The sequence below is a fragment of the Amblyomma mixtum genome, chromosome 4 (assembly GCF_055824585.1).
Source record: "Amblyomma mixtum isolate Tamu chromosome 4, ASM5582458v1, whole genome shotgun sequence".
In the NCBI taxonomy this organism is placed as follows: domain Eukaryota; kingdom Metazoa; phylum Arthropoda; class Arachnida; order Ixodida; family Ixodidae; genus Amblyomma; species Amblyomma mixtum.
This window is the reverse complement of record NC_143015.1, coordinates 139,155,626-139,167,984: the sequence shown is the minus strand read 5'-3', so window position 1 is coordinate 139,167,984 and position 12,359 is coordinate 139,155,626.

The following is a 12,359-nucleotide window of genomic DNA, read 5'->3' as shown; positions in this document are numbered from 1 at the left end:
TCTAAAACACTATCTGTTCTTTTTTCATGTAAATTACAATGTATACTACAGGTTTTTGTTTATTTCTTGTTTTGTTTCCTACATGTGCTTTCTGTACTTATGTATTGCACCTTGGCGCTTGCTCATTCTTATTTTGCGTTGTGTGTCATTGCTCCCCTCTATGTAATACCCTCGATTGAGGGCCTTTAGGGGTTTATTGAATAAATAAATAAATTTGTTGAAACTTGGCCAAATGCCTCTTCTCTCTCTCTGTCGCGTTTTGTGTAAAGGGAAAGTGCTTTCCAGAGTCAATACGGTGACGAAAAGGTTTTCCTCGAGAGGGTTTGTTCAAGCCGCGGTCAACAACCCAGGCGAAGGACAGGTGTATTGAAGAGCGATAGTGGTGGAGAGGGGAGGCTTCCTTCCGAAGCTTGCGGACACTTCCAGAGGCAAGGCCACCGCGTGGCGTATTTAGATCCCGCTGCGTACTGCATGCCGTCCTCGCAACGCCATTGTGCGATCGTCGTCGGGCGGCGGCCCTGATAGATTATCGCTCATCGGGTATGGTCGAAAGCAAACACCACAACTCTGCCAAGAGATAAATGCCCGCTACCTTGGACGGTGATGGCATTGGCACCGTTCCTGAGTTAATAAAACTCAGAGGACGCCGTGTAGGAGCACGCGTCGGTCTTTCTCTGCCCTTTGCAGGCAAGGCTCGGGGATATGATGCTGGGAAGAACAAAAAAAAGAAAAAGCTATGGGCTGCGTTTCAACGCAGGTGTCATTCACCTGCCTTCTCACGGCTGTCGCTGATTTCGCGATTTCGCAGAAGACGAAAAAGGGGACGAAAAACACGGGAGGTCATTTCTGTGGTTGCCAGCAGGGTTCAATGGCCTGATTGGAGGTTAAACGGACACGTCTACGATCGGGAATAATATGCGCATCATCAACAGGAGCGATTTTTGCATATTTTTCTCAGTATTCTGCGTGGTAACTTTCGCCGAATTCTACACTATGTCAATCGAGGGTGCCATTGTGAGTGGCCCTCATTAATTTGCCTTTTATTAAATACCCTAACAAGCATCTAAATGCGATACGCAAGCTACTTTGCGCCCCCCCCCCCCCCCTTCCCCCTCGCAATGAGATCAACACAATGCAGGGTTATGGGCCCGTAGTCCTGTGTTCACAAGCAGATTCATTAAGTAAGCCGGAATGAAACGCGAACAGCGTCTGTGAACGAAACAAAATAGTTTACGAATGTACTATCTGCTGCAGTGTACAACTAGCCCAATTGATGTTCCTGGGTAAGGGGTCTGCCAAAGTACATCTCTTAAACTTGTTGTAAAGGAATGTCTCGCTTCAAAATGAATGAATGAATGAGCTGTTTATTTAGAAAGGGAGGCTAGAATTGGGTTGTTAAGAAAAAGAAAAGCGGGACCTATTATATACATGGGGGGATGGCTTGGGTGGTCGAGCCCTCTACATTGCTTCGTAGAGGCCACTTAGCATAATTGCTAATATCTTCCCAGATTCCTTTCGCTCCGGCTCTGGTCAATGCACGAAATTCCTCGTCATCGGTGGAGAAATCATTCTTATCGACGAGGCTGTCGCGTTTCTAGCGGAGCTCTGAGCAATGCCAAACTAGGCCATAGAGATCAGCAAGGCACATGCAGCCGCAGTACGGGGACCTCATGACGTCTACATCGCCGCCATGATGCCAGCGAGGGCCGGTAAGCCATTTACGGATGATGTTTGGCGTGTACGCGGCATAGGCGATGATCTTATTAATCAAGACCTGCTCATGACATGTGAGAGCAGCTGAGGTAGCAAGGTAACCCGGTGGTGTACCGGCCTTAAATCGAGTGCGACTTCTCTGTTTGTCACGCTCTAGTCTGCACATTAGGACAGCCAAGTGTTGGACATATCAGCAGTTTCGTCGGTAACGGCGGGGTATTCCAGCGGAGGAAGGCACGAGATACTCTCCCGAGCCGCGTTGTGAGTGGACTGGTTCCCGTCGTCATCGCCCGTGTGTCCAGGGATCCACGCGTGGCGCCGGATTCGCACGTTGCACAGAATGAAAAGCGAACACGCATAAGTCAAACGTTTCATTCTGGCCTTACTGTACGTTAGGATGTAACGGTGCGGTCATTAGTACCACGTAGCTGAGAGCAAGGGGAACTGAAACCAGCCAGAATTTAATGCAATAGCACAAATAAGCAAGTCAACAAGTTGCCGTGACTTGCGATTTTCACAGCCTTGGGAAATTCCTTTTTCCCGGACAAAGCTAGGACAACAAATGTTGCGCCACTCACTTCCAACTTTACTAAACACACTTCACTACAATCAAATTGACATCAACCGCACTAACATTTCCAAGGTAAAGGCTTTCCTTACAAAAATATAATCAAGCCGCTGAATGCATTAACACTTTCACAAACAACACTGTCCACTTTTAACTGATGTCATCATTCTCATTGCCTTATTGTATTAGGTTTCTGCTGCGGTGCAATAAATACTTCCATCGTTATTTTATTTCCTAACTTGCTTTGTACATATTCTATCTACAATTGTATAATTTCACTGTGTGAATTGTTTTGTCGAGCTTGTTCTGTGTAATTAGTACTTCTTTTGCCTTGTTCTCCCATATTATTTTTATACGTACTTATTTCTATGAACCTTGCACTTAGAATTGAATATTGGTATTGTGTAAATTATTTTGTAAGATTTTCTGTGCATAACTAACATTTTTTTTGTTCTATTCTGCAATCTGTAAATGTATCTGTTGTCATACTAAAATTTTGTCCTCACCAAATGCCATGCAAAGGGGGCTCGAACGTAATCAAGTGGACTTGATTCACTTTTTCTTCGAGCCCCCTCCGTTGTTTCAAACGGAAATAAATTCAATTCAATTCAATATGCGCAGCGCGCGACAGCATGTCTCTTATAGGCGGGACCCTCACACTCCTCTACATGCCTTGCATTTGCCAGTCGTCGATGTACCGCTTTTAACGACAACGCTGGCGGTTCCGGCGGCTCTTCGTCTGAAGCAGCTGTTGGCGCTCTTAAAAGCCTGCGTATTTTTAACTTTTGTAGTTTCCGGCACTGTGCCGTGTTATGCCGGTTACCAAGCTCGCGCGAAACTCCCGGCATATCGGTGCTGCCTCCGGTTTATTCATTAGCCTTACTTTTGCCTTTTACCCTAGTGCTTCCAGGCTGGATCCCGGCACTAGCACGCCGCTGTCACTCGCTTCTACTGCGCTTACTTCTTGCACTGAATCCAGCTTTTATGTAAATGGTCTATAGACTGTCTACAGACATATTAATGACTCTATTGCCGCCCTATATATTTCCTTTTCTCCATCCATAGTCCATAGACTGTCTATAGACAAAAGTGTATTAAAATTGTATGTCCATAAATCTATATATTTCCTTTTGTCTATTCATAGCCCATAGATGGTCTATGGTTTATGGTTTTATGGGGGTTTAACGTCCCAAAGCAACTCAGGCTATGAGGGACACCGAACTGAAAGGCTCCGGAAATTTCGACCACCTGGGGTTCTTTAAAGTGCACTGACATCGCACAGCACATTGGCCTCTAGAATTTCCCCTCCATAGAAATTCCACCGCCACGGTCGGGATGTACGTAAGTATATTAAAACAGTATGGCCATAAATCTATTATTGTTTATAGACTCTGCAGTACAACACAAGCAAAGAACTAATTGCATTTCGAATATTGAAGCGTTGTTTACACCTTCCTTTAGCCTTATGCAACCCGCAGGGATTCATCTGTATTGCTCCCTCCAAATAAAAGCCAATTCAATAATGAGGAAACTAAGCTACACGCTACATAGTCATTCAGACCATTAAAACATCGTTCAGTCATCAGCGACCGTTATCTGGTTGCTGCGTGGTTGCACTCTATTAATTTGCCTAACTGCAATGAAGCAAGGATATTTTGTATCAGTTTTCTTTCTGGTAACAAACATTTTACAGACGTAATATTACTACTGTAAACTGTTTGGTAATTAATTATTATCGTCACCTTGCTATTTGCCCATTAGAATTTACAGGGGTCCGTCCCCTCAAATTCTAATGGGCAAATAGCAAGGTAACGATAAGAATTAATTACCAAACAGCTTACAGTAGTATTATTACGTCTGTAAAATGTTTGTTACCAGAAATAAAACTGATACAAAATATCCTTGCTTCATTGCAGTTAGGCAAATTAATAGAGTGCAACCGCGCAACAACTAAATAAGGGACGCTGATGACTGAACGATGTTATAATGGTCTGAATGACTATGTAGCGTGTAGCTTAGTTTCCTTATTATTGAATTAAACTGAATTGGCTTTTATTTGGAGAGAGAAATACAGAAAAATCCCTGCGGGTTGCATACGGCTAAAGGAAGGTGCAAACAACGCTTCAATATTCTAAATGCAATTAGTTCTTTGCTTGTGTTGTACTGCATGTAGAAGCTTCAGGAACGGTTGCAACTAAGAGAACTTCCTGCTAATTTGTAGATGAAACTGCCGCTCATATTTTTTTGCATATGATAGCGAAGGAGTTGCAAAAGAAAAGAAACTGCCTGTGTTTAGTTTTTCAACCTTCATTTCGAAGTGATTAAAGGGGAATCTGCTTGAATTAATATGTAGGGCTATTGTGTGATCGGAACATCAGGAATATTTCCTTATAATCCGAAAATCCTTTCTTTTAGCCTGTCTAATGTCAGCCGTATTATTTTCACACGCCCATCTCTAAAGCGGACAAAAGGCCATAACCGCGTTATCAAAACAGAATTGGCGGCGCCACCTTCCTTGGAATGCTTCCATAACATTTATCGTTGTTGGTTCGGAGCATTCTTGCGCGCTCTTTACACAGATTCAACGACCGGGTCTTTGACACCGCTGGAGTGGTTGTTTGTGCCAAGAAATAAGTGACGTCCTGCAGGTGAGGGTCGCGATAGACCAGTTGCGCATTCAACGCTGCATTAAGTTCGCATCGATAACTCGTCCTCTTCTGGGAGTTCACAAGCCTTTTGGCTCACACGCTGCTGAGCTCACTGATAACGGGGTGTTCGGCGTTCATAACTGCGCATTCTTCATAATCCGTTGCTTTCACTTCTCGAAACGACACTTTTGCCCCTATCGGTATCTCCCATGTTCCTTACAGATATCGCGTATGATACTGTCACGGGTATGAAGTAAGGTTTACTAAGGACGATGCAAGACGAATGCTTCAGTACGGATAGATAAAAGCCAGTTAAACGCACTAGAGTGGAAGCCTGAGCGAGATGGAGCATGGCCCGGCATTGAACAACCAACGAGATAACCAATGAAGGCAAATTCAAAACAGTTGGTCATATGATAAGAGGGAAAACCTGTTGGCAAAAAATGATGCATAGCCCTGTCTTCTGGTTATCAAAGTAATGTCATGTCAGATAGTAATGTCAGTAATACCATGTCGAAGTAATGTCAGAATGGGTAATAATGAGTGAATTTTGTCCGAAGTTCAATAGCTGCTGGGAAAACAATTTCTTACGAGCACAAGGTGCCTGCTGATTCAACTAACACCTTAAATCCAGCTTTCCGTATGCATACACTGGTGACATCCCTGAATTATAAAGTCATGCTGTTCTGTCACATATGGCGATGTTGTCAAGCTGCGTTCTAATCTGAAAGCCCGATTCGATGCAGGTTTTGAAATAACTACGAGTACAGTGCCTGGTACTACGGTGGTGTTTTTAAATAAGTGCCCTTTTCTTAGCAATCTGTTTAATGAATAATTGAATAGCAGTTCATCAGACGTAAAATGGCAGATGGCCAGTACAGTTCCTCATTCATAAACGCCATCCTCGAAACAAAATCTAAAAACTACGGGACAACCTCTCTTACGTCAGAGGCTGCAGTACAGGGCAACGGGTAATTTCCAGTGCTATGATGAAACATCTTCAAAGTTATAAATTCCTCTGTGCATGCCGAACATGGCTTTACACCTGAATTCTCTTGAAGGACACAGCTAGTAAACGTCGTTCATGGCCTTTTTCATTCTTTCTACGTTATTTCAGGAGGACGCTATTTTTGTAGACTTTCGGAAAGCCTTCGCTACTTTTCCTCATGACCTGTTGCTGCATGAATTACCATGCCTGCTGATTGCTGATACATTTTAATTTTAGTGAATAAGTACTTGCCTGGGCGAAAACAACGTGTTTGGCGACGACACTTGGTAAACTCAAGTCGCCATAACTTCTGGTGTGTAGTATGTGTTTGTTTTGAGGTCTTTGTTACTTTAATCTGCATGATTGATATTGCCAGGTGGGCTCGTACTGAAAGACGTGGAAGTTCGCCGGCTCCGCACCACATCTGATTGTGATGCTGTCAGGCTGTGTGCTGTGTTCTCCTAGAGAACAGCCTATTTCTTCTAACACCGTGATAAATACGCTGGATTTGGGATCTCATGTCCGGTACCTCAACGGTTAGCAGGAGGACTAGGCCTACTTCTGTGGACACACCTGTTGACCGTGCGAGCCGCTAGCAACAAGGGTTACCACCTGAGCTTTCACCTTTGGATATGCCAACTGTAAGATCAGGCGCCACTGCAATGCCTGGCGTGACCCCCACCTACCAGGAGGGTAGAAGGGTGAGAGTGTAAACTCAAATTACATACGTAGATGGCCGGGCCATTTATAGGATTGTGCAAAACTACCGCCACGTCTACTGTGTACAGAAAGATTTCAAGAGGAGTCATTGTTGGTGCACATATGAAAGGAGTATTCAAAGTTACAGAACTCTTTATGCTGAATTTCCCAATCAGTAAAGAAGAATCAACTGCTTGCGCCAGTCGCTTCGGGCTACTCCGCGCTGCTGTTGCCAATGTCAACCCAAGCCCGCCTTGCAGATAACTATGTCCGTTACTCTGCTGGTGGTACGGAATCATTCATAACATGCCCGGTAGCTTCAAATAGGCTCGGAAAGCAGCGAACCTCCTTGGCAACGGCAAAAGTGAAGCTACAGACGAGCACCTGTCGATAGTCCGGGCTGCAGGACGGAGGACATCATCTTTTCACACAAAGCTGTTGCTTGCATCTGCGAACCGAAGCGTCAGTGCTGCGGAACTACATGGGCAACGCCGTCGCTGAGGGTGCCACTTTGGACGCTACGCTCGCCATAATCGCTACATGTTGACAGGTTTCCCGGGAAGTTTCAAAATGTTCCCTTATCCGGCTAACGCAAAATCTGAATCACGCCCAAATAAAAAACTGAAGCACAGTTTGTTTGCAACGTACTAGATGGCGCTACTTATCCATGAGAAGGCGCTGGGTTTCCGTTCTTCGAACGAGGGCTGCACAGCGGATGCGGCAAACCATGCGGCAGTTGCAGCGACGAAGCGCCGATTGACAGAGTGGTGGACGCTGGTGCGACATTAGACCAGTACTGTTTCGTCGGTATTCGCGTGTGTGTTTGCCGCTTCGCGTTTGATAGTGGTGTTTTTATGTGTGTATCTATCCAGCCAGGGCACCTTTGGTAGGCGCCCGCCCGTTACAAAGGGAAGGCTACATCATCATCATCATCATCATCATCATCATCATCATCATCATCATCATCATCATCATCATCATCATCATCATCATCATCATCATCATCATCATCATCATCATCAGGCCTGGATTGCGCAGAAGGGGCTTTTTCGCGCCTTCATTCAAATTGAACTAGAGAGTTAATGTGGCAATTAGGAACATTTCAACGCTAGAGTGCCCTTGTAAATAAACTCACTGAAGCGTAGGGAGACAAATCTGCCGTACTTTAACTATGCCCTAAAGTAAGCGCCCAAGAGGCCGTTTTAAGGGATTGGTAATAGCCACTGCCCCTTGCATCGCTTTTCCGCGGGGCAAATCTGTACTAGCGGCCCGTGCAGAAATGCAGTCGGATCTTTTCAAAAAAGTGGTCAGGCTTTAGGGTAGTTAAACCGATTAGACGTGCGAAAACATGTGTGCAGCCTGGTTGGCTCATGGTTTTGCTTTGCTGGGTCCACGGACGTCCGCAGAACTTTTTCCAGGGGGGAGGGGCACCCGATGTCCGGGGATGGGGGCGGCGGTAGGTTAGCACCAAAAAGGAACTAGTGCATAAATATTATCCGTAATTCCAGGGGGGAGGGGGGGCAACCGCCCCCCCTTGCCCCCCCCCCCCCCCCTTTCCGTACGCCATTGGCTGGGTTGTTGCCCACTCTGCCGACGATATCAGGTAGGTTGATCTGATCTGTTTGCGCCGCAGATGGAAGTTGATAAAGACGATAAGGAGAGTCTATTGCAGTTTAACACGAAGCGCGATAGGTTGCGGCGATAGCATATACTGCTCTCATGCAGTGACCAGCGAAGCTAATCAGTTCGAGCCTCCGGGGGCTCTAATCCCAGTAGCGGCAATGTTCACTTTATTTCTGCATGGGCTGCTGCTATGCTAGGTTTGGCCAAGGTCACCCGCCAGGCACCGCCACCGTCGAGGCTGCGTTCAGCTCCCCCGCGCGGTCAGTTCCTCGTCCCTGTCAGGAAGGCTCGCCCCGCGACAGCGATGGGATGGCGTCTGCTAGCGGCTGCCGCTGTTCGTAGAGGCAGGATTTTGACCTATTCATTCGTGAGGCTGAAAAATTCTTTCGAGGAGCGAACGTCAGGAAAGGAACGAAGCTTTTTGAAGCAGGCCATGTACACAATGTGAAAGAGGTGGTGTCGTGCGACGGGAGCGAAGTAGCAGCTCGGTGCATTGCGCAGACAAGCATCACTGCGCCACCGAAAACGATTAAATTAACGCTAAGAAATATTTCTATATAATGCCTGTCAGCGCTGCACTCTCACTGAGTTTTTTTTTTATGTAGCTATCTTCCAGTAGATAGCTTGTTGCCGCGAGCTGCAGTTGCAAGGCAGGCAAATGTAAACCCGCTGCTGCCGTTGCTGTGTTTTTGGAGCGGTGTGAAACGCTCTCCAAAACGAGCCGCCCGCAAGCCTGGGGTGTTCTTGCATTTAAAAAGGCTTACCCTAAACTTTCAAAGACGGCCAGGCGGCATAACATTTAAGGTAATTAGGAAACTCCAGTTTTTGAGCGAACGACGCAAACCTGACTTCATAACATTCTCTTTTGCCGCACCTTCGGTGTGCGCACTGAACGTCATGCGGATAACGTCAAACTGCTTGATTTGGATTCTGCAAAAAAGGAGTATCCCAGCTAATTCATGCAGGATTCTTGCCGAAATCTTGTGCTCAAGAAGCGGAATTTCATTTCAAGCTTTGTTTAATTTCAAGTGTCCTGAATATTCGACATTTAGATATATGTTTATTGTAGAAAATTATCACCCAGTCCTTCAGATGTGGAGCAAAGATTTATCAGGAACATGTTGCCATTGCCCCTTAAAACGTGCCTTTAACTGTCGAAAAAGACGCTGGACGAGAAGGCGCAGTGGAAGCGAGCAAGGATTCCGCGCATAACTGGAACTAAGGTAAACGATTTTTTACTGCGCAAAATTTGAGCTCCTTCAGGTGTGACTGCGGGCGAGTTTCGGCGTGGCTTTTTAAGCTTACATATTGTTGACAGCCAAGTCAGTGACCGGAAATCGTGAGTGCAAGAAGAGGGAAGGGTTCCCAGAGAGCCATTAGCATTCCTCCGAGTCTGCTGAATTTGCCATGACTCAAAAACCTGTCTAGGAGGTAATGCACGAGTCAAGCAAGCGTATTCCGCACGGGTTTGACCGTTGTTTGACCAGAAACCGCGCGCGCGTGTTGCCCGTCGCGAAGGGTGGGCCGTCTCCCAATGTCGAGCTGGAAATCCATAAAATCTTGTCCGAGGCGAATTTATATATGTATTATTGCATCATACAACACAGCAATGTGTCCTGCTGTTGTTATGTGCCATTTTGTGCTCGAGAAGGAGGCGTACAACCGCTTCGCGACAGCGCGCGCAACACAGCGGGAGCTGTCGGACTGCTCCCGCCTTCCTGACAGGGACGCGCGCGCCGCCGCCAGTGACGCGCGCGTCGCGCTTGAGTTTAGCTTGAGTGCGCAGGGTGCCTATTGGCTACAGCTGGCGCAACGCTTCTCCAAACTTAACCGAGCTTACTCGCTTACTCCGAGGCTTCACACAAGATCCTTGGCAAGGACCGAGTGAAGTACAGTGCTTTCGCATTAAGACACGCTTGGTTCCCTAATGATATTCGCCACGTGGGTCCAATGTGTTCATGCAAACTCACAGACGCGTCAAGACAAACTCATTATTGCTACTTAGGCATCATCCAAAGCCATTGTCAAGGCAACTAAGACGACGCTGCGCCTTCAAGAATGGAGTGGTGAAGGTCCCTCGTCGATCGGTTCATATGTCGCGGTAAATCCCTTAGCCTGAAATCGCACGTGACTGGCAGGTGCTTCCGTGAAAAGTCATTAACCGCGATATGACAACAATCGTCCGACGCCATTGGCCATGGCGATGCACCTTCATTGAGTATTTGCCGCTGCGTTCTTGAGTTGCCCAAAACCGTGTCGCACAGTAGTCATTTAGTGGAGCGCTCTTTAATCTAGGCACATCCCGATCTCCAAGAGCAAAAACTAAGCATCTTATCTGACGCTAAACAGGCACTCATCTTCTTAGTAGCAAGCGCGGGGACACACGTGCGTAACATAGGTTCGGGCCATTGAAGAAACGCGATAACGATAAGCGGCCACTTCCTTCGAGCAGCGCGAAACTGAAAATTGGTCCAAGAGCCCGTCAAAGCCCCGGGCCGCTCATCACTGCATTTGTGTCGGCCAGACTCCGCTAGAGGAGCCACGAGCGTTGTTGGCCGAAGTAGTCTCTCAGTCCCTCCACTGTCCGTAAAAAAAGAAAGCTCTTGAGTCTAGGAGGACGCCGTCCACACACAAGCATGCACTTCAGACTTCACAGTGAGTGAACGTGAAAGGGAGTGAACGGATGTGAGTGGACATCAGTGCGAGTGAGAGGTGGTGAGTGCGAGTGTACATAAGTGTGAGTGCATAGTTGTGAGTTTGAGGGGACACGAATGTGAGTGCGTGGTTATGAGTTTGAGGGGACATCAGTGTGAGTGAGCCAGTTTGAGTGGATGTGAGTGTGAGTGGACATGAGTGTAAGTGCGAGTGGTTGTGACTTTGAGGGGACATCAATGTGAGTGAGTGCGTGAGTTTGGGTGGACATCAGTGAGTGAGTGGCGGTGAGTGAATGGACATCAGTGAGTGAGTGGTTGTGAGTGTGAGGGTACATCAGTGTGAGTGAGTGGTTGTGAATTTGAGGGGACATCAGAGTGAGTGAGTGGTTGTCAGTGTGAGTGGAGATCAGCGTGAGTGAGTGGTTGTGAGCTTGAGGAGACATGAGTGTGAGCGGACATGAGTGTGAGTGAATGTGAGAGCAAGTGGACGTGTGTGTGTGCGTGAGCCACCTCGTGTGGTGCCGAGGTACGATTATTCGACTCAGGTGCTCATGGCAGCACAATGTATAGTTATTGAACGAGTTTAAGTACTCTTCTCAGGAGGTTTCAGGGCCCCTTTAAAGAAGCGTCTAAATTATTCGTCGTTTCACATAGACGCATAGCTTAACTGTTTGCCGCTAAGCTACTTCTAGTGCAAGTAAATGGCATGTGAAAGCCATTATCTGGCAGAAAAAAAATCATTTCGCTTGGGATTCACTTCGCGCAGCTGGATATGGATATCAGTGCTGGAAATCGGGCCTCAATTATGTTTTCCAGCCTACTTCAAAGATTCCGCATAAACTATTGTCTCAAAGGAGGGGGGGGGGGGGGGGGTCCGATGACTACCCAACTCGAAACAAGCAACTGCGGTCGATTATCGTCGGCGTATCCGTGGGGTGTATTCCATGCCTTGTGGACGCGTAAGCTTCAGGAGATAACTGTAATCGAGGCAGTCTAATAAACAAAAGCCGGGAGCTCGATCATCAGTCACGTCGGGCGTCAGTATCGCAATAAACAGGGTGGTCGTTGCCCTTACCGGTAACACTGGCGGACACATGTATACGTAATTCGATGCAAGCTTTTGAGCCGAATGATCATCCCGTCGAGCAGTAGATCCGTATACTGCTGTCAAACGTGTTAAAAGCAAAGCGCCTTTTAAACAGCGAGGAACACGTACGTCGCTAGTGCGCAATATCTCTTTGACGGAGTGTCACCCCGCCATATAGCATGAACAAATATCGCAAAAATTCATCTAGTTTTACCTCAGTATCTTGCGTCGTCAAACCCGGTTGTGACGTCTATAATGAAACGGCTATAACAAAAACGAGTAATTCTCTTTGGAAACTACTGTGTCGGAAGCTATTTAATGGTATGTTTCTTCACTTTTGTGAAGTCAGCAGCTAAATTACAGCTATTATGAAGGAAAA